General features: G+C 44.6%; 1 protein-coding gene across 2 annotated transcripts in view; it reads left to right on the forward strand.

Moving 5' to 3' along the window:
• LOC122934971 (cytochrome P450 2K6-like) overlaps positions 1-20830 on the forward strand; it is a 149486-nt gene that overhangs the window by 1275 nt on the left and 127381 nt on the right. The gene's annotated exons all lie outside the window — the stretch shown is intronic.

A 20830-nucleotide genomic window follows, 5' to 3' on the forward strand; every position in this document is an offset into this window, starting at 1 on the left:
TAAGTATTATTCTGCAGAATAGAACTATTACGGCCAATACCAAATTTCTAAAGTTTGTATTATGTTTTCCTTAAAAAAAGAACATTTCTTTGCATCACCATTTTCTGACACCCATAACTATTTTATATCTCTATCTACAGAGCTGTATAATGGTTTCTTTTTTGTGGGGCAAATTGTAGTTTTCATTGGTACTTACAATATACCTCACACCTTGTACACCAGGAGTTAAAATGCACCACAAAACTACAAGGAATGTTTTGTCTAAAAGTGAGGCCTCTGTCTCCGATCATCCTGCTAGCTTATCTGCCTCAGGCCTTATACAGTCGCCTAATGTCAGAATGACCGTTACAAGGCAATGTTACAGATTCCGTTCTCGCACATCTTGTTTTTGCATAAAGTACATAAAATATTAACTATTATAAAGCTACTAGAAAAAGTACCGGCGCTGCACAAATATGAAGAGTTGGTCTGTTTGTGTGTTTATTGGATTTGTTCCAAGGGTGCCCCTTTTTTTTAAATGGGGAAATCACTAGTAGCCCTATGTACCCCGGCACTTACATATTGTTTATTTAATTTTTAACTGTCACCAATAACAGTGACCTCCACAGCGCTCCACTCCTTTTACTGTGACCTCCACATTGCCCCATCCTGCCCCTTCAACAGTGACCTCCACAGCACTGAGAACCCTTAACAGTGACCTACACAGCACCCAGAACAATTAAGAGTGACCTCGACAGTGTCCTGCTCCTTAACAGTGACCTACCCCTTAACAGTGACCTCCATATCGCCCTGCCCCTTTAACAGTGACTTCCACAGCACCCCACCCTATAACAATGACCTCCACAGCACCCACCCCATAACAATGACCTCCACAGCACCCCATCCCTTTAACTGTGACCTCCACAGTGCCCTGCCGCTTAACATGACCTGCTCTGCCGCTTAACAGTGACCTGTCCCTTAACAGTGAACTCCATGGCGCTCACCCCCTTAACAGTGATCTCCACAGTGCCCCCTTAACAGCGACATCCATGGAGCCAAGCCCTCTGAACAGTGACCTCAACAGCACCACATCCTCTTAAGAGTACATACACACGACCATGCCATGTTTTGTGGTCGCAAATTGCGGATCCGCAAAACATGGATGCCGCCCATGTGGGTTCCATAATTTGCGGAAAATGCCTATTCTAGTCTGTTTACCTACAAGTCATCTCAGCCTCCTGATGCATAATAATACACTATGTAATTTGCTATATTATCTACCCAGTTATTTATATGGACATTGACTGGTTGGGATGCTGTGGCATGCTATTGTTCTATGTGTCACTTGCATGGTATGGGGTCTAAGGCCCCACCCTTCTCAGGGGACCACCAGGGGATTCCCCTGTAGGCCAGTCCAAGCCTGAGTGTGCTACAACAGCTGATGGTGCAGGGTCAGTTTCTGAGCCTGTGCCATCACAGCTCTGTACATGGCAGAGCAGGAAGAGATGGGGGGATCAGTCCCTGCCCATCATTGCCTTATTGAAAAAAGGTTATTATAAATCGGACAATAAGAGGTAGGGAATGGATCACCCCTCAGATCTTGAAGCATAAATGGGGGAGAGGGATTGTATTTCTATGGGAGGTGCTGTGTCTATGAGAGAAGGAATGTAATATGTTTGTGGCAGAGATGGTGTGCGCCTTGCACTCAGAGGCGTAGCTAAAGCCTCATGGACCCTGGTACAAGGGTTCAGCTTGGGCCCCCCTTCTCTCAATGCTTTGTGCCCAGGGGGAGGGAAGCACATAGCCTTTTGAAATTGAAATGGCACCTCTCCCCCATGTCAAATTCTTGAACTAACCCCTTTCCTCCAGCTAGAGGTGTAACTTGACCAGCTTGCACTTTCTATAATACCAGTGTCTTCTTATGTAGCACAAGGGTCTTTGGGCATCCTCAGGCTCCTGGGTCCTATAGTGACTGCTACCTTTGCACCCCATATAGATACATCCCTGCTTGCACTATAGTAAGCTATTATTACTAGTGCAAGCCACACAGACCCTCCCCATATTCCTCCCGTCCACACTTCAGCACACTGTGTGAGTATCTATGTACCCTAACAGCCACTCACACAATGTCCTGATTGCTGCAGTTACGTCTTCTAGGTGCTGGTGTCCATGGGAGTGGTAACTTTTTCAATACATACGCTCCAGCATCCAGTCTCCCAGCAGGTCACATGGTGTCAGGGCATCAGCCACAGGCTACACTATAGATGCACGGGCTGTCACATTTCTCCCAGTACTCCTGTAACTCTTCACATTGACAGAGGTCAGGTGGCAAGGAGGAGGGGAGGAATCAGAAGGAGGACAATGGCCCGTGACTACCTGGCTAATGTTAATGGTTATGAGCAGCATGTATTCAGGTCAGAAGGCCTGTAGCCATGTAGCCTGGCCCGGCTCCCCAACCACACAGGCCTCATAGCCACTGTGTGGTCTGCTTCTGTTGATGGTATGCCATTTTCAGCAGGATTTAGTTGTTGGCGCAGTGCACCTCACCGGGCTTTTACAGCCTGAGGAAAGTTACCACATTGGAAGATTAGAGGAGTATTATTATGCAGGGCGTTGCTATGGTCTCAAAAGGGTGTTGCTATGGTCTCTAAGTTATCCCCTCTCCCCCCACACACCACATTTTGCTGTACTTGCTATACATCAGCACATACCTCTCACATCCAGGGCCTCCAGGTGACGTCTCCTCTGATGTAGATCTTCTCTGTCATCATCTTCTCCATTCGGTCTGTACAACTTCTCTCAACCGCCTCATCTCTGCCGAGTGTGACACACAGACATCTTAGCTTCCTCACATTTCTATCATCATCCCCCAACCTGGAGTCCCAACAGTGTTATCCTGCTGCTCGCTACAGTGCCCCCAATCGTGATAATGCTCCCCAAGAGTGCCCCTATTAGTAGAAGAGTCCTCCAGTATTAATAATACCCTCAAAGAGCCCCCAGTACAAATAAGGCCCCCAATTGTCCCCCCAGTGGTAATAAAGCTATCTACAGACCCCTCAGTAGTAATAAGGCCTCATAATACTCTTAGTAGAAATAAGGTGAATCTATAAGTCCCGCCTATAGAGTCCCCAGTAGTAATAAGAACACCTATAATGTCCCCTGGATTAGCAGTGTCCCCTGCTGTTATATTCCCGTCTCCACCATACAGTCCCATGTAAATAACATCACACCATCTCTCCTGCCCGCTCCAACAGACAGTCCCATGTAAATAACACAATTTCCCTCCCTCCACCATACAGTCCCATGTAACTAACATCACACCATCTCTATATCCCCCTCCACAATACAGTCCCATGTAAATGACATCACCTCCTCCCCAGCCGCCTTCAACATACAGTCCCAAGTAAAAAATATCACCCCCTGCCCAGACGCCTCCAACATGCATTCATATGTAAACATCACCCCCTCAACATTCAGTCACATGTAAATAACATCATTCCCCCTCCACCAGCCACCTTTAACATACAGTCCCACTTAAATAACATCGCCCCCTGAACATTCAGTCCCATGTAAATAACATAACTCCCTCCCACAGCCACCATCAACATACAGTTCCATGTAAATAACATCCCTCTGCCACAGCCCCCTCCAACATAGAGTCCTATGTAAATAACATAATCCCCTACCACAGCCGCCTTCAACATACAGTCCCATGTAAATAACATCACCCTGCCCCAGCCCCCTCCAACATACAGTCCTATGTAAATAACATCACTCCCTCCTACAGCCACTATCAACATACAGTCCTATGTAGATAACATCACTCCCTCCCCAGCCACCTCAAACACAGTTCCATGTAAATAAAATCCCTCCCTACAGCCCTAACATACAGTCTTAGTTAAATAACTACAACTCCCAGCATTGCTCTGCCTCTTGCTTCACTTACCTCTCCTGATGTAGCAGACATCACCTCAGCTTCTTCCCCTCTTCACTGCCAACCTCTCCTGCACTGGTCACATGATGGTGACATCATCGCAGGTCCTTCTCAACCACTGACTCTTTCTACTAGTCACATGACCTGTGATGTCACCACAGGTCCTTCATTTCTTCTACTGCATTACATTCATTTGTATTGCCATCCTGTGGATGGCAATACAGTTGTATCTAGCAGGCAGGCAGGACATTTAGAGCCTGGGACAAAACCTCAGGGGGTCCAGGCCCCGAATGTTTTAACCTAGCAACCCCCTGTTATTATGACAAAGCCTCCTCATTGGCTTCTGCTTCTGCCTCAGTCCATGAAAAGCACATTGAGGTGGCTCAAGCTATTAAAATACTTAAGGAGATCATAGTGCCCTATGACAAAGAAGAAAAACCCTTGAAATGGGTCAATATAGTAACATAGCAACATAGTTTGTAAGGCTGAAAAAACACATCCGTCTATCCAGTACACACTGTCATCCCGCAAGTTGATCCAGAGGAATTAAAAAAAATAAAATTTCCCTCATTTTAGTGGGGGGAAAAAATCTGAATAACTCTCTGGATCAAAAACCCATAGTAACTATGACCTTTATTACCTATATAACCATTATTACGCTCCAGAAATACATCCAGGCCCCTCTTGAATTCCTTTATTGTACTCACCATCACCACCTCCTCAGGCAGAGAGCTCCATAGTCTCACTGCTCTTACCGTAAAGAATCCTCTTCTATGTTTGTGTATAAACCTTATTTCCTCTAGACACAGAGGACGTCCCTTTGTCACAGTCACAGTCAAAGTGGTTTAGAGGGAGGGGGCTCCCTCTGTCCCCCATTGAAACTCTGCAAATGAGATTATGGGTTGCTGAATCTGCTGATGTTTTCTCAAGCCATCCTAGGGCCTAATGAAGGCCGATGCCATCTGGAAGTATATCTATATCAAATTGCACCAGTTTGGTGCAGCCTGCTGGTGACTGTCACTGCAGTGACAGTATAATGCTCTGTACAAAGTATAATAGAAGCAATCAAAAAATGCCTTTTACATTGAAAAAAAGCTTTTCAATCAAAAGAACTGCAAAAATAAAATTGTCTCCACATATTTGGCATAGTCATGCCTGTAAGACCCAAATATCATGTAATTCATACTGTAAGGTGAACCGTTGTGAAAAAAAAAAAAAATATATATATATTTTTTTTATTATTTACCACAAAAAAATAAAAGCAAATGCAATAAAAAAGGATTATGTATCTCAAAACGATACCAATGGAAATTACAAGTCGATCCGCATAAGTCAAGCCCTCACAAAGCTTCTTAGAATGAAAAATAAAAATGTTATGGGTCTAGGGATACAGCGATACAATTTTTTTTGTTGTTGTTGTTGTTTAAAGGGTTTTTATTATGTAAAGTTTGCAAAAAAAAGACCACACTAAGCCAATAAAAGAATTAAATCCAAAAATAAAATAATCCATCAAGGACGGGACAGACAGAGTACCATATAATCCAATATATTGTCATATACTTAAATAAATATACTGATAAATTGGCCTGTATCAAAAACTACAAAACCCACCTAATCATTATGCGAAACATATGTGCCATCCATATATACTATATATATATATGAAACATACTAGATAAAACAGTATTTGCACAAGTATTTAGAATAGTATGTTATCCTGCTGGGAGCTGTAGTCATCTCATGTTATGCCTCCTCACAGTAGTATTCTCTGATATCACATAATAACAGCCTGGACATGCTGGGGGTTATAATTATCTTTTATACTTCCGCCCTGTAATGTCCAATAACTGTAGGAGGAATTTAGCAAAGGAGTTAAATTACATAAGCAAGTTAGGTGATTAAAGCAATGATTTATCTACAGAATTCTAGCTTAATGTGGCTGACAGTGTCAGGCCTCATGCACATGGCTATTGCCCGGCCTTGCCCATATTGTGGCCTGCAAACAGTGGATCCACAATATGTGGGCACTGGCTGTGTGCACACCATATCTTGAATATGGACCCATGTGAATGGGTCTGCAATCTGGAAGGAGCGGAGTGCTTCTGGGGGGCTTCTCTCCGTGCCTCTGCATTGCAAAAAAAAGAACATGTTCTATTTTTTTACGCTGAGGATGGATCACAGGCCCATTCAAGTTGAATGGGTCTGCATCCGTCTGCAGCAAATGCACAGATGGTGCCCGTGCATTAAGGACTGAAAATTGCGGTCCCCAATGCACGGAACAGCCAACTCACGTTTTTGTGCATGAGGCCTTATATAGATGTCGGTTTCCATTCTGTGTGTTGCAGTATTGTGCCTTGCTTTTGGGGGTTATGAAAGTGACCACCTTAATCCGTTCTGTAGGTACTGTGCCATCAGTATTTCAGCTGTAAATTATCACCATCTACATCACTGTGTGGTGCACCAAGATTCATAGCTGATCCCATCTGTTAAACAAAAAGAAAAGCATACAGCAGCCTTCAGTAAAGCCAAAAACCCAGGAGCTGTGCAAATGGCTCCTCAGTGGAATAAAATAAAGAAAAAGAGGCAGCGTCAATAAAGTAAAGGAGAAAAAAAAGTTCTTTTAATGCACGTTGCGGCCGGCCAAACACATGCTTTTTAATCTCTTCTGTTAGCTGTAGATTTACTGTGTGTCAGTATTACAGGTCACTGTTACCGTCCGATTTAATTTATCGCCGTGGACTTATCTGTGCAGTGCAGCCTTTTCAGACAGTCAGTATTTGATCAGTAATTGTAAGAAAAAAATAAGCAGTGGGTCCAAAATAGAGATAAAATATAATAGAAATATTTGCATTTCTTCTGTGTTTTGGACCCACTCCTGCTTTTGGCTTATAAATACTGATCAAATTCAGACCAAATATTGAATGTGTGAAAGAGGCCATTAAAGTCCTGCAGGACTTTTTTCCTTGTTTAAAAAAGAAACTGATTTCAGATGTAAATGGCCAGATGCAAATTGAGCATAAGGCCTCTTTCACAAGGTCAGCATTTGGTCAGTATTTTGCATCAGTATAAGCCAAAACCAGGAGTGGGTCCAAAACAGAGATAAAATGTAGTTGAAATATTTGCCCATTTTGCAGAATATTCTGGTGTGGCGTCACACTACAGTATGATAATTAATGGCAGAATTATGTATTCTGTTGCATCAGGCACTGGCATCTGGAAATCCTGATCCACCCCTTATTCATCTTCATGAAGGTTAGGCTCTCCTTTGGGAGGAAAAGTGAGTTCTCTTAGGGGTAACTATGCCCTTGCCGCACGCTACTGGCTGGGCAGAAAAGCATGCCCATGGCAAATGTGACCAGTTGAGGCCACACTTCAAGTTTGCAGGCTCAGTAGTCCAGGGAATTTTGGATTATGGTTGACAGGGTGCAGTCCAAGTATGCTGCCACGTGCTGGTTGAGGTTCTGCTGCATGTTCTGCTGCTGCTGGGTGGTTTATTCAGTAGGTAGCTGAAGAAAACTGCTGATCAAAGACTCCGGACTGAAGTTGCTGCATATAGAGCTGGTTCTGCTCCTGCCCCCCTCTTCATCATGACAGTGGAGTGTGAGCACAGAGGAGAGTAAACAGCCTGGGTAATAGGAGTAATTACTATTACACCTTGCTGAACTAATTGGAGATCCAAGTTGCAGTATACTGCTGCTTTATGGTGGTTTGCACTATATGATACATCACTAATTCCAGCACTGGGTGTATTAATAGTAAACATAAATATGTCCCATTAGCCGTTCTGCAGTGAATTGTCATTGTTATATTTCTTTTTTGGGGGGTAGTAATAGGAGAAAGAATACGTCTTAATTGCCGTTCTGCAATGAAGTTACATTGTAATACAACCATTTACGGGGTGTATTGAAGGGAAATAAACGTACTTCTTATTATCCGTTCTGTGGTGAATTGTGATTGTTATTTTTTTCTTTTTTTTTGGAGGGGGGGGCAGTTGATTAATCAGGAAAAAAAATTATATATATATAATTGCCATTCTTAATTGCCATTCAGCGGTGAAGTTACATTGTACTACAGCCATTTACTGGGTGTATTAAAAGGAAATGTACGTACGTCCTATTAGCTGATCTGCGGTAAATTGTGATTGTTAGATTTCTTTTTTTAGAGTGTAGCAATAGAAAAAAAGTCTTAATTGCCATTCTGGGGTGAAGTTACATTGTACTAAAGCCATTTATGTGGTGTATTAATAGGAAAGATAGGTACGTCCAATTAGCCGTTCTGCAGTGAATTGTGATTGTTATATTATTATTTTTTGGGGTGTATTAATAGGAAAAAAAATATGTCTTAATTGCCATTCTGTGGTGAAGTTACATTGTACTACAGCCTTTTTTGTGGGGTATTATTTTAATTGTAATTTACAGTAATTATTTTATTATGCAGTATGTCAGACAGACAGGTAACAGGCCCTTCAAAGGGAACGGGCAGTGGCCAAAATGTTTCTGTCGCAGGCAGCAGAAGAAGGGGGGTGGCAGCAGGATTCGCAGCAAGAGGCCTGAGCTCCCAGTGTCATCTAGTGGTTGTGTCTTGACCAGCAATCCAGCAGTGCTTAAATGATTGACTCGGTCTTTGACACCCCCAGCCAAGCGTCGGCGGGTTCCTCTGACACTTAGTTGGCATGGCCCAGGAGCATGCCCTGTGCCCCCACCTCTCATGAACCTTCCCTTGTCATTTTCAGTTCCCTCAGTGCGAGAAGTATTATATGCCGCTTGCTCGGCTCTACTTTTCCGCGAGGACGAGCCTAGAGAAAAGTCAGCAGCTATGTCTGTCTAACCAAGATCTGGAGGAGACATTCGCTGCTTACTCTGGTAGGCGAGCAAGTAGTGATGATGAGAGTCACGTGGAAACAGGTGTTGCGAGCGGTCAGGTTCCTGGCCCTGAGACCGTTGAGGGGGACATTAGTCACATGCAGACAGTAGCAGATGATGATAATGTAGCCAATCGCACATGGGAACCGGGTAAAGAAGGGGCTTCATCATCATCATCAGAAGAGGGTGGCAGCTTGTGCATGAGGTAGTGGCTGAGCCAGAAGGATGGTAGCATAGTTGGGAGTCAGTAGGGTGGAAGCAGTGTGAGGTTGGGAGCCAAACGTTCCCGGGATAGACCATCCGCTTCGCTGGAGTCTACCGGCCCAGAAATGTAGCAGTTTAGGGGTTCACAGATGGAGCGGTAGCAGGCAGTCAGTGTGGAATGTTGGGGGGAAAATGCCATACTCATCGGTGTGGCCATTTTTTGTTAGGTCGCTGGAGGAGGTGAACATGGTCATTTGGACAGAAGGTTAAGCGTGGCAAAGGTGCCAATGTTGGCACCATGGCCTTGCATCAGCACATGCAGTGTCACCATAAATCATCGAAGCAATTGCCAAGAGACAATAGTATGCGTGCACTCATCCAACTGCGCAGAAGCTGAATGCGCTCCTGGCCAAGTTGCTGGTGCTGCAGTCCCTCCCTTTCCAAGTGATGGATTCTTTTGAGAGAACTAATGGCTTGTGCCGAGCCGAGGTGGAGAGTCCCAAGCCGTTATTTCTTTGCGAAAAAGGCAGTACAAGCCCTGCACAAATATATAGAACAGAAGGTGGGCCAGTCATTGAGCCTGTCGTTGTCTACCAATGTGCACAGCTGCGCCAACATGTGGAGCTGTAACTACAGTCAAGGACAATATACAGACGTAGCAGGGTTAACACACAAACTCTTAACTCAAATTTCTTAACTCATTACATTATCTTAAAACAAAAGCCATTGAAAAGCAATTGAAGGTGTTTGCATAACTCATTTAGTTTAGATAACACGTTTCATAAAGCATGTGCGTTAACTCTATTACATCTGTATGTCCTTTTCGACCCACTGGGTAAATGTGTTTTGTACTGCCACCTCTCCTTCTGGTAGCAAGCAGGACTGGCCCACTTCTGACCAAAAGGGGGGAGAATTAAATAGTGAGTTCCATTCTGTCTAAGGTAGGTATGCCAGAAATGCTGCTACCTGCTGGTGAACCAGGCATATTACATGTATAACAGTTGTATAACAATATTATAGATGCACATTGTGGAGAACCTGGAACAGAATTACAAAGATAACATTTATTTTAGACCATTAAAAACAGTAGCAGTGCGCAGAGTGGTAACACCACTCTGGAGTGTTACATTATGATCTGGAAGAAGGAAGGAAAAATGAGACACACACAACAGATTCCTCTCCACCTGTCGGGGGCTCCACTTGTATAAGTGTTTAATAGAACAGGTTCTGAAGACATCTATGTCTAATCAGCTGACGACGGCGTAAAAGGAGTGCACTCTTTCACTCTATAGGATCTTGGGCCTCTGCACAGTTCTTTATACCTGGCGCTTACAGGATCTTGGGCCTCTGCACAGTTCTTTATACCTGGCGCTTACAGGATCTTGGGCCTCTGCACAGTTCTTTATACCTGGCGCTTACATTGACCTGTAAGGCTGAGTTCACACTTCAGTTATTTGATCCGTTTTAGCCCCATAACAGCCCAAATAAGTGAAGTGTGCATTGATGCTAAGAGAGATGCCTGTCATCTGCATGTCATACTGACTCACAGTATTGTTTCACTACCACAGCAGACTCCCTATGCGTGTTACTGCAAGGCACAGTGTTCTACACCACTATATCAGCTTACTGCAACCAAGAAATAGCATTTGTTTTTTAAAGTCATTCACCACTAATAAATTTGGATCAAATCAAATCTTTTTGGGAAAATTTGGCGAACTGACCAAATTGATTTTTTTTTAAATTCGTTCATCTCTAAATATATCCATTATAGGGGTTTCCACCTGATTTCATAGATAAGCAATTCCATTAGGCCTCGATTCTCATTTTGGGGTGAATAAACAGTGTAATGTTATGGTTAGAGTTGTGTCCACCTGATTTCATAGCTAGGCAATTCTATTAGGCCTTTATTATTATATTGGGGTGAATAAACAGTGTAATAAAACCGTTAGAGTGGTGTACAGCAGGGTGGAAGCAGTCTGAGATCTGGAGCCAAACGTGTCCAGGGTAGACTGTCTGTTACTCAGGAGCCTACCTGTCCAGAAACAACTAGCGGTTCTTGGCTTCATAGAGGAGGCGGGGGTAAAATGCCAAACTGGGCAGCATGGGAATTTTTCAAGTTGCTTGAGGACATCAGTGTGGCTGTATGCAATCTCTGAGGGCAGAAAGTGAAGCGCGGCCAGGGTGTCAATGTTGGAACCGTGCCCTGTGTCAACAAATGGAGAGTCTGTAACACCCCAGAGTTATGTTACAACACTCTTCTACCCCGCTACAATCTCCTAAGGGTCTTTACCTTGTCATCAGATGTGCTTTTTCATTATGTCATTCGCAAATTTGCATAAACTATGTTAAATGTTTATTGTTGCAATTTTCATGTTCACCAGCAGGTGGCAACAATGCATTGGTAAGGACTTAGGTTCATTTTAGTATTTCCAAGCTGGAATAGTTCATTCCAGCTTAGCTCCCCCTCTGTGAGCAGAGTGGGCTATGCCCACATCTTGCAGTTTGGGTGGAGAAGGAAGTTAGAGGCAGTGTGCCAGCCACCCCTGTTGTGGAAGGCTATGATTGTTAGGAGCTCCCAGATATAGAGACGAAAGCCAGGATCTTGTCTCGGCTGAGAAATTGATCAAATCCCCAGCCTGAGCCCTGCAGCCTCAGCTGGATGAAACAGCAGACAACCTCCAGTTCCAGGAAGAAAGCATACCCATAGAAGATAACTGTGAGTAAAGTTCAGAGACCAAGGAGAAGCCATATTCCTCCTCACCTAGCCAGTCCCAGACAGCAAAAGGTACATTTTATAACAGAAGATAAGTTCCTGCCACAGTATAGAGCTACTAAGCAGACGTCCTTTCCTGCAAGCTCACAGATTTATAGTACAGACGATTCATTCCTGCCAACTATTGCTGAAAGCCTGCTGGGACCTAAGACCAAAGCTGTACATTGCTTGGATGAAAGTTTTCTTCAGTAAAGACGAGTTTGAACTTTATCAAAGGCCTGGATTTCAATTTCTCCTGCAAATTCCTCTATTACTCCTACTATCACACTCAGTTTATTGCAAGTGAGCCAGGATCCAGGAGTCCAGCCATACCCAGGTAAGAGACACAGTTGAAACCATTACCACTACCATACAGAGACATTACACCACTCTGGCATTCCTATCCTGGGTGGTGGGAGTTATAACATCTTGGAGGGCCCTGTGACCATACCCTGAACACGCTGCAATTGGCATCGCAAACAAAACGATAGACTATAATACTCATATCCTGACCCACTGCATAATTTGGTGTCAGTGTAACCGTACCACCGTCCTGCTCATTGCAAGTCACCATAAAGTGGCCTAGGAAAACAGAGCTAATGTGCCTGGCTCATCTCCCAGTGGCATCAAACCCTTCTCCAGCAGTCATGGCTCCACCACCTGAGCAGAAGAAAGCTGTGTTTTCTTCCCATCGTCTACTGATCCTAATGCTCCTTCACCTACTCCTCATCACGCGTTTCGCCAGAAATCGATCAAAGAGGTGATTGCAAAGAGACAACAGTATGCGTGCACTAATCCAACGGTGCAGAAGCTGAACCTGCTCCTCGCCAAGTTGCTGGTACTACAGTCCCTCCCTTTGCATATGCTGGACTCTGCACCATTCAGAGAACTGATGGCTTGTGCCATGTCAAGGTGGAGAGTCCCAAGCTGTCATTACTTCTCCAAAAAGGCTGTACTAGTTCTGCATACGTATGTTGAACAGAAAGTGGGTCAGCCTGTTGGTATTTGCTAAAGTTCAAGGCAGCGCCAACATGTGAAGCTGTAACTACAGTCAAGGACAATATAAGTCCTTTACGGCCCACTGGGTAAATGTGTTTATGGCCCAGGCACAACAGAAACTTGGCCAGGTGATGGTCATGCCACCTCTACATTCTCATGCTGTGATTGCAGCACAGATGTCCTCCTCTGCTTCCATATCCTCCACCTTGTCCTTAGCCTCCACTGTAGGCCCAGTTCAGAGTGGTCCTCCAGCATACCATCTATGCAGAACATGGCGGTGTCACACTGTTCAGCACCTGGCCAGCCTGTGCAACACGCCAGACCTGCAGGGTATAGCGAAGTGAGGTCACGGTTATGGGCAATCGAGGGTTGCTCACTGTATTGGAGAACCCTGGGCAGGCATGTGGCAGTGAAGGAGAGGTAGACACGGTTCCTCTGGGGCACATTCTGTATGTAGGGACCAGGCCTGATGGTGGATGAGGTGCCCTGGATGTTACGGGTATTTTGAGTGCCTGGGGCAAGGTCCCTTTAAGGTTCGTGACGCCAGTGCCTTTGACGGTGGCACACCGGTTGATAGTTGGAATAAGTGAGGTACACAGGTGGTGTAGTGAACCAAACGTTGCTTTACTTAACAGTCCAACTTTGTACATACAGATTGTAACACAGTCTTTTAGATCACAGCTTTACAAGCAGGCTTATTCCACAAGATGGCAGGTATTGATTATGCAAGATACTCAGAGGGTAAATCCACAATGCACTCAGAATCAGGTTGTACCTTTCCTCAGAAATAGCGTACACTGTTCTTTCTAGAACTCCTGTCTGGCTTTCTATCCCAAGGCCCGGATGCCTAAATAGTGGCTTAAATCCTTGGTATATCTATATATCTTCCTCTCGTATTAAATCCTTGCTTTGCTTTGCTAAAGCATCTGCCTATCAGTGTTACTTATCTTTGCTTGTAATATCCTGACTTGTCTGGTGAAGGACTGTGGGTTTCTCCCAGGAGGTTCTGTCCTGCTACTGGGGTATCTCAACTGAGCTAAGCTTAGCCTCAGGAGCTTCAGGCTGACGAGGTAACTCCTCTAGTCCCCTGGAATACACTCGGTCTCCAAGCAGGCTGTACTTCATCTAGCCCCTTGGTACAGCTAGAAACCAGGACTGCTCAGCTGCATGAGAGGAGGAGGCCCTCAGCATATCCTTGGCTGGGCTGGTGCCTTCTCACTCATGTCTAACTACACCCAACTAGGCCTGCTATTGCATCATACCGGCGGAACACTGCATATAAAAACACATTAGAACATACATTAAATGCACAATTAAATATAACATTTCTGTCCCTTGTGAGTAGGAGTAACGCGCACACCAATTGACCCTTGTGTAGTGCCCACCCCTACCTAGTGGGACACTACACCTGTACAAACAGAGTCACACCAGGAAGGAACTGCTCGGAGTCATAAACCAAGAAATCGAATGCTGGATCCTCGCCAACTGAAGATCGGAACCATGGTTACTGATAACATCTTTTTTTTAGCCATGGGTCAGATATATGATGATCCGGATCGTATTGCTCTGGCTGAGTCTAGACTACGTCTTTTATGTCAGGGTAAACAATCCGCAGATATATACTGCTCAGAATTTCGGAGATGGGCAGCTGATACTGGTTGGAATGATGCTGCACTCCGAAGTAAATTTTGCCATGGTCTTTCAGAGGGATTGAAAGATGCATTTGCCTTTCATGAGAGACCTACCTCCTTGGATTCTGCCATGTCCCCGGCCGTTCGTATTGACAGGCGTCTTAGAGAGAGAGGAGAGATCACTCCTTCCTGTCATACTCAGTCCAAGGACAGTGCGACGGTCTAATTCAGTGCACAGGGGTCACAGTCGCTCTCAATCCCTTCTGAGCAGGGGCCCATGCAGCTGCGTTTGCTTGCCTCTGACAATAGAGTATTCAGCTCTCATAGGAAGGTTTGTTTCTGTTGTGGAGGTATAAATCATTTGGCAAATGTTTGTCCCTCTAGGAGATTCAGGCAGTTTTTTGAGAGTAATAAAGAAACAAAAAGAAAAAAAATCCTCTAAAAACGTTCCATCTGTTACTATTGGCAAGGTTGATGCGGAAATGGAAGGTTTTCCGTTTGCTTGTAGTTCCCGTTTTGTCCTACCTGCCAGGGTGGCGCTAGAGAGCAAGAACATTTTTTGTGAGATTTTTGTAGATAGTGGAGCAGCTGTCAATCTCATTGATAGTCAATTTGCTCTAACTCATGGTTTCCAGGTATGCACTTTGGGAAAGGATATACCTGTTTTTGCTATTGATTCCGTTCCACTTTCTCAGAAATCGTTAAAGGGCATAGTTCACAATATCCGTTTGATTGTGAGTGATACTCATGTTGAGGATGTGTCATGTTTCGTCCTAAGCGGGTTGCCTACTCCTCTAGTGTTGGGGCTACCCTGGCTCACTAAACATAACCCCACCATTGATTGGCAAGCAAGGCAAATAAATGGTTGGAGTGACTTTTGCAGAGAGAATTGCCTCACGACATCTGTTTCTGAGGTTTCTACTAAGACTGTACCATCTTTTCTCTCTGAATTTACGGATGTGTTTTCTGAGAGTGGTGTTCAGGACTTGCCCCCTCACAGGGAGTACGATTGCCCTATTAATCTCACCCCAGGCGCCAAGCTGCCTAAATCTCGTTTATACAATCTCTCCCAACCTGAAAGGGTCGCTATGCGTGCTTATATCTCTGAGAGTCTGAGAAAGGGACACATACGACCCTCAAAGTCACCTGTTGCCGCTGGTTTTTTCTTTGTTAAGAAAAAAGATGATTCTTTAAGACCATGTCTGGATTTCAGGGAGCCGAACAGTATCACAATTCGTGCCCCCTATCCGCTTCCTCTGATCCCGGACCAGTTTAACCAGTTTGTTGGGGCTAAAGTTTTTTCCAAGTTGGATCTAAGAGGGGCATACAACCTGGTCAGGGTCAGAGAAGGAGACGAATGGAAGACGGCCTTCAATACCCCTGAGGGCCATTTTGAGAATTTGGTTATGCCTTTTGGTTTAATGAATGCTCCAGCCGTCTTTCAGCATTTTGTGAACAGCATTTTTTATCATTTAATGGGGAAATTTGGATTAGTGTATCTAAGGAACACTTACGTCAGGTCTTGCTCATCCTGCGGGAGAATAAATTGTACGCTAAACTGGAAAAATGTGTGTTTGCGGTTCCAGAAATTCAATTTCTGGGGTTTCTTCTCTCCGCTTCTGGTTTTCGCATGGACCCCGAGAAGGTCCGCGCTCTGCTTGAGTGGGAGCTTCCTGAGAATCAGAAGGCGCTGATGTGTTTTTGGGATTTTGCCAATTATTACAGGAAGTTTATTTTGATTTATTCCTCTGTTGTTAAACCACTCACTGATATGACTAGAAAGGGGGTAGATTTTTCCTCCTGGTCGGTAGAGGCGCGTAAGGCCTTTTCTAATATCAAGGAGAGTTTTGCTTCCGCTCCCATCTTGGTACAACCTGATATTTCTCTACCCTTCATAGTTGAGGTTGATGCTTCTGAGGTGGGTGTGGGTGCGGTCTTGTCTCAGGGTCCCTCTCCTGCCAAATGGCGACAGTGTGCCTTTTTCTCAAAGAAACTCTCCTTCGCAGAGAGAAATTACGATGTGGGAGATAGGGAGTTGTTGGCCATCAAGTTAGCTTTTGAGGAATGGCGCCATTGGCTAGAGGGAGCCAGACACCCTATTACCGTGTTTACTGACCATAAGAATCTGGCCTACTTGGAGTCAGCCAAGCGTCTGAACCTGAGACAGGCCAGATGGTCTTTGTTCTTTTCAAGGTTTAATTTTGTTGTCACGTTCCGCCCTGGGGTTAAGAATGTGAAGGCGGATGCCCTGTCACGTTGTTTTCCGGGAGGTGGGAATTTTGAAGACCCGGGTCCCATTTTGGCTGAAGGTGTGGTGGTCTCTGCTCTTTATCCTGAATTTGAGGCAGAGGTGCAGGTAGCCCAGTCAGAGGCTCCTGATCTTTGTCCTCCTGGGAGGTTGTTTGTGCCTCTCGCTTTAAGACACAAGATTTTTAAGGAGCACCACGATACTGTCCTTGCTGGGCACCCGGGGGACAAGAGCCACAGTGGATCTCATCGCTCGGAGATTCTGGTCGCCGGCGCTTCGTAAGTTGGCTGAGGGTTTTGTGGCAGCCTGCGAGACCTGCGCTCGTGCCAAAGTCCCTCATTCACGGCCATCAGGTCCTCTCCTTCCATTACCTATTCCTTCCTGTCCTTGGACATATCTGTCCATGGACTTCATTACGGACCTGCCTCGTTCCTTGGGGAAGACTGTGATTCTGGTGGTGGTGGACCGTTTTAGCAAAATGGTGCATTTCATTCCTTTTCCAGGGTTGCCCAATGCTAAGACGCTGGCGCAGGCATTTATTGATCACATTGTCAAATTTCATGGTATTCCTTCAGACATAGTCTCTGATAGTTTATTTCCAGATTCTGGAAGGCTTTCTGTTCTCGCTTGGGGGTTCGGTTGTCATTCTCTTCTGCTTTCCACCCGCAGTCGAATGGCCAGACAGAGCGCGGCAATCAGAATCTGGAGACATATCTGCGCTGTTTTGTGGCAGAGAATCAGGAGGATTGGTGTTCTTTTTTGTCCCTTGCAGAGTTTGCTTTAAATAACCGTCGTCAGGAGTCCTCTGATAAGTCACCATTTTTTGGTGCATATGGGTTTCATCCGCAGTTTGGGACATTCTCTGGAGAGGGGTCTTCTGGTTTACCTGATGAGGACAGATTCTCCTCGTCTTTGTCATCTATTTGGCAAAAGATTCAGGATAATCTAAAGAGCATGAGTGAGAGATATAAGCGTGTGGTGGATAAGAGACGTGTGCCTGGTCCGGACCTGAATGTTGGTGATCTGGTTTGGTTGTCTACTAAGAATATCAAATTGAAGGTTCCCTCCTGGAAGTTGGGTCCTAAGTTTATTGGGCCTTACAAAATCTTGTCTGTCATCAATCCTTTTGCCTACCGTCTTGATCTTCCTCAGACTTGGAAGATCCATAATGTTTTTCATAAGTCCTTATTAAAACCTTATGTCCAACCCATTGTACCCTCGTCTTTGCCTCCTCCTCCGATTGTGGTTGATGGTAATCTTGAATTTCAGGTCTCTAGGATTGTGGATTCTCGTGTTGTCCGCGGTTCTCTCCAATACCTCGTTCATTGGGAGGGTTATGGTCCTGAGGAGAGGATGTGGGTCCCAGTGACGGACATTAAGGCCACTCATCTCATCAGGGCTTTCCATAGGTCCCATCCTGAGAAGGTGGGCTCTAAGTGTTCGGAGTCCACTCGTAGAAGGAGGGGTACTGTCACCACCAGACATCTGAGAAGCTCTGACAGACATTTTTCAGAACCTCTACCTTGAGGTTCCTTTTGTTTTGTTTTGCTTTCGGTTTCTTATCTCGTTAGCCTCTCTCAGCTGTCATGTAGGTGCACTGATTGCATCCCTTTAAATCCCTTCCCATACTGCATCACTTTGCGGTTTATACAACTTCCTGGAGTGTATGCATGCTGGATGCTACTACTGAGTCTTCTACAGATAAGTTTTGTTCATTCATTTGTATTTTCCTGTTTGCTGGATCCCAGGTGACCCTGACTCCCTCAGTATCAAGTGTAGGGAGCCGGTGGTCGTGTCCCCTCACTATTATAGGGTATTCAGGTTTTATACAGTCGAGGTATGAGGATATGCGATCATCTACCATTGAGATTTTTGCATAGGCTGAGCAGTTAGGGAGAGAGCCATGTCTGACCCTTTGATTCCTTAGTTTTGGATCCAGTCAGTCGGATCTTCATTTTGTGTCTTCTAGTTTTCTGTACACCTTCAGTGACAGGTAGTTTTAAGTGTCAGCGGCAGCTAGTGCTGACTGATACTGTTTTGTTGTTAGTATGGCTCTTACTGGGAGTAGCCAAAGTGCTGGGTGGGTGGCTTCTCCCCACGCTCCAGGCCGGGTCTTTTTTGGCCTATATAAAACCCACCCAGCAGTCTCAGCTGGGTGTGGTTTATCCTCCATCTGACAGCCAAGCTGGGGAGTCTTTTTGTTTTCCCATAGAGCATTGACCATGAAGCACTTCCAGTGAGTCTCCATACAGGGTTGGTCTCTTTAAGGACAGCCAGCAACCTGCCTAAGCTGAATCCAAGGCATAGCATCCATCCAAACTTGGGTCAAGCATCCTGAAATGTTCTTGGTCATCCTATGTCTGATTATAAGGTACATCCACTAGAGGGCACTCTGCACTTTCATCTGTTGTCCTCTTAATTTCTTCTGTTATAGCATAATCTATGCCCAGACAGTGCTCACTGTTAATTGCACAGTGTGCTGCCTTCTGGCAGTGATTGCCTTAGTGGACTATATTCCTATTCCTCATTTAACTATCACACTACTATAAGTTCAGACACACGCTGGCTAAAAGACACACAGTTATCACTATCTCCCCCCCGACATGTTTCACCAGGAACTTGGCGTCTTCAGAGGGGCAGATAGTGATAACTGTGTGTCTTTTAGCCAGCGTATGTCTGAACTTATAGTAGTGTGATAGTTAAATGAGGAATAGGAATATAGTCCACTAAGGCAATCACTGCCAGAAGGCAGCACACTGTGCAATTAACAGTGAGCACTGTCTGGGCTTAGATTATGCTATAACAGAAGAAATTAAGAGGACAACAGATGAAAGTGCAGAGTGCCCTCTAGTGGATGTACCTTATAATCAGACATAGGATGACCAAAAATATAATAGTCAGACATAGCTGACAATTTTAACTTTAGAAGTTCTAGATACTATTATCATTTTTTAAGGACAAGAAATAAATGTTATATTTTAATATCAATGACACGTGTAAATCTAGGGACACCTATGGTCCTAAGGACCAATTGTAAATAAAATTATATAAAAGTCCCAACACGTGTCAGGGAGCTATATGTAAAATAGGCATCCTGAAATAGCTCAATCTACGGTTGGATATTTAACTTGGTTATTTTCCCTTGTCATATCCCAAAGTTTGTAAAACAGTTGTATTTTGACTCTTAAGAGGCAACTTCTAAAAGGTAGTATCAGTGAAAGAAATCACTAGGTCCCAGACTAAGTAGCAGTTGCAGAAGGAAGAAGGTGGGGAAGGAGCTGCTGCCTCCATAACCATCCAAATGACAGATCAAATAGAGTTTGAATTGGCCCAGAGCAGTGAATCATAGTTGTGGGATCCCCTGGGAAAAAAGGGAAGGGGAAAAGTGTCATTTGTTGCAACTGAAGGAGGCCTGGCCATATCACTTACAAACACAATAACCAAAAGACACAGAGAAAGAGAGACAAGGGAGATCAGAAGGAAACAAGGAATCCCAATACTCTGCAGCTCACTTCATATCTGTAACGTCATCTCACCGAGCAACGTGTAGATGGATTGACCCTGATTGCAACTTTTTTTATTTTATTTTATTTTTGTAGCTGACCTTCCTTTCCATTGCCTAGTTAGTGTGGAGGCAGTGTTTTGGCTTGCAAACTTCCCATAATACACCCACACATATGCATGGAGTTGGTTTGCAAGGTAAGACTACTTTCACACTTGCATTTATAATTCCGATATTGAGATCCGGCAGAGAATCTCAATAATGCAATTAAACGGTTCTGCATCCATTCTGTTAGAATGCGGTTGTTTGAAATCAAAATGGATGAAAACTGATCCGTCACTACTAGAGATGAGCGAAACCAAGTTGACAAAATGGAATTCAATCCAAATTTCAGGAAAATTTTGATTTGCACCGAATCCGAATTTACTAACGCTTTGTGGTAACGAATAACATTTTTTCCTAAAATGGATGCTGCACGTGTGAGGACATGGAGCAAGGAACTCTGGGAAGGCGGGATCACCCACAATGCCATGCATTCAGCCAATCAGCAGCCAGCCCTGTGATGTCACAGCCCTATAAATAGCCCCAGCCATCTTGGATTCTGTCATTTCCCAGTGTACTTAGTGTAGGGAGCCACTTCCACAAGATGGCACTAGTGTAATGGTTCTCTTTCCTTGAGAGATACCTCTTGCATATTGTTTTCCTGTGGAGAGTTGCCA

Source organism: Bufo gargarizans, chromosome 4 (genome assembly GCF_014858855.1).
Source record: "Bufo gargarizans isolate SCDJY-AF-19 chromosome 4, ASM1485885v1, whole genome shotgun sequence".
In the NCBI taxonomy this organism is placed as follows: domain Eukaryota; kingdom Metazoa; phylum Chordata; class Amphibia; order Anura; family Bufonidae; genus Bufo; species Bufo gargarizans.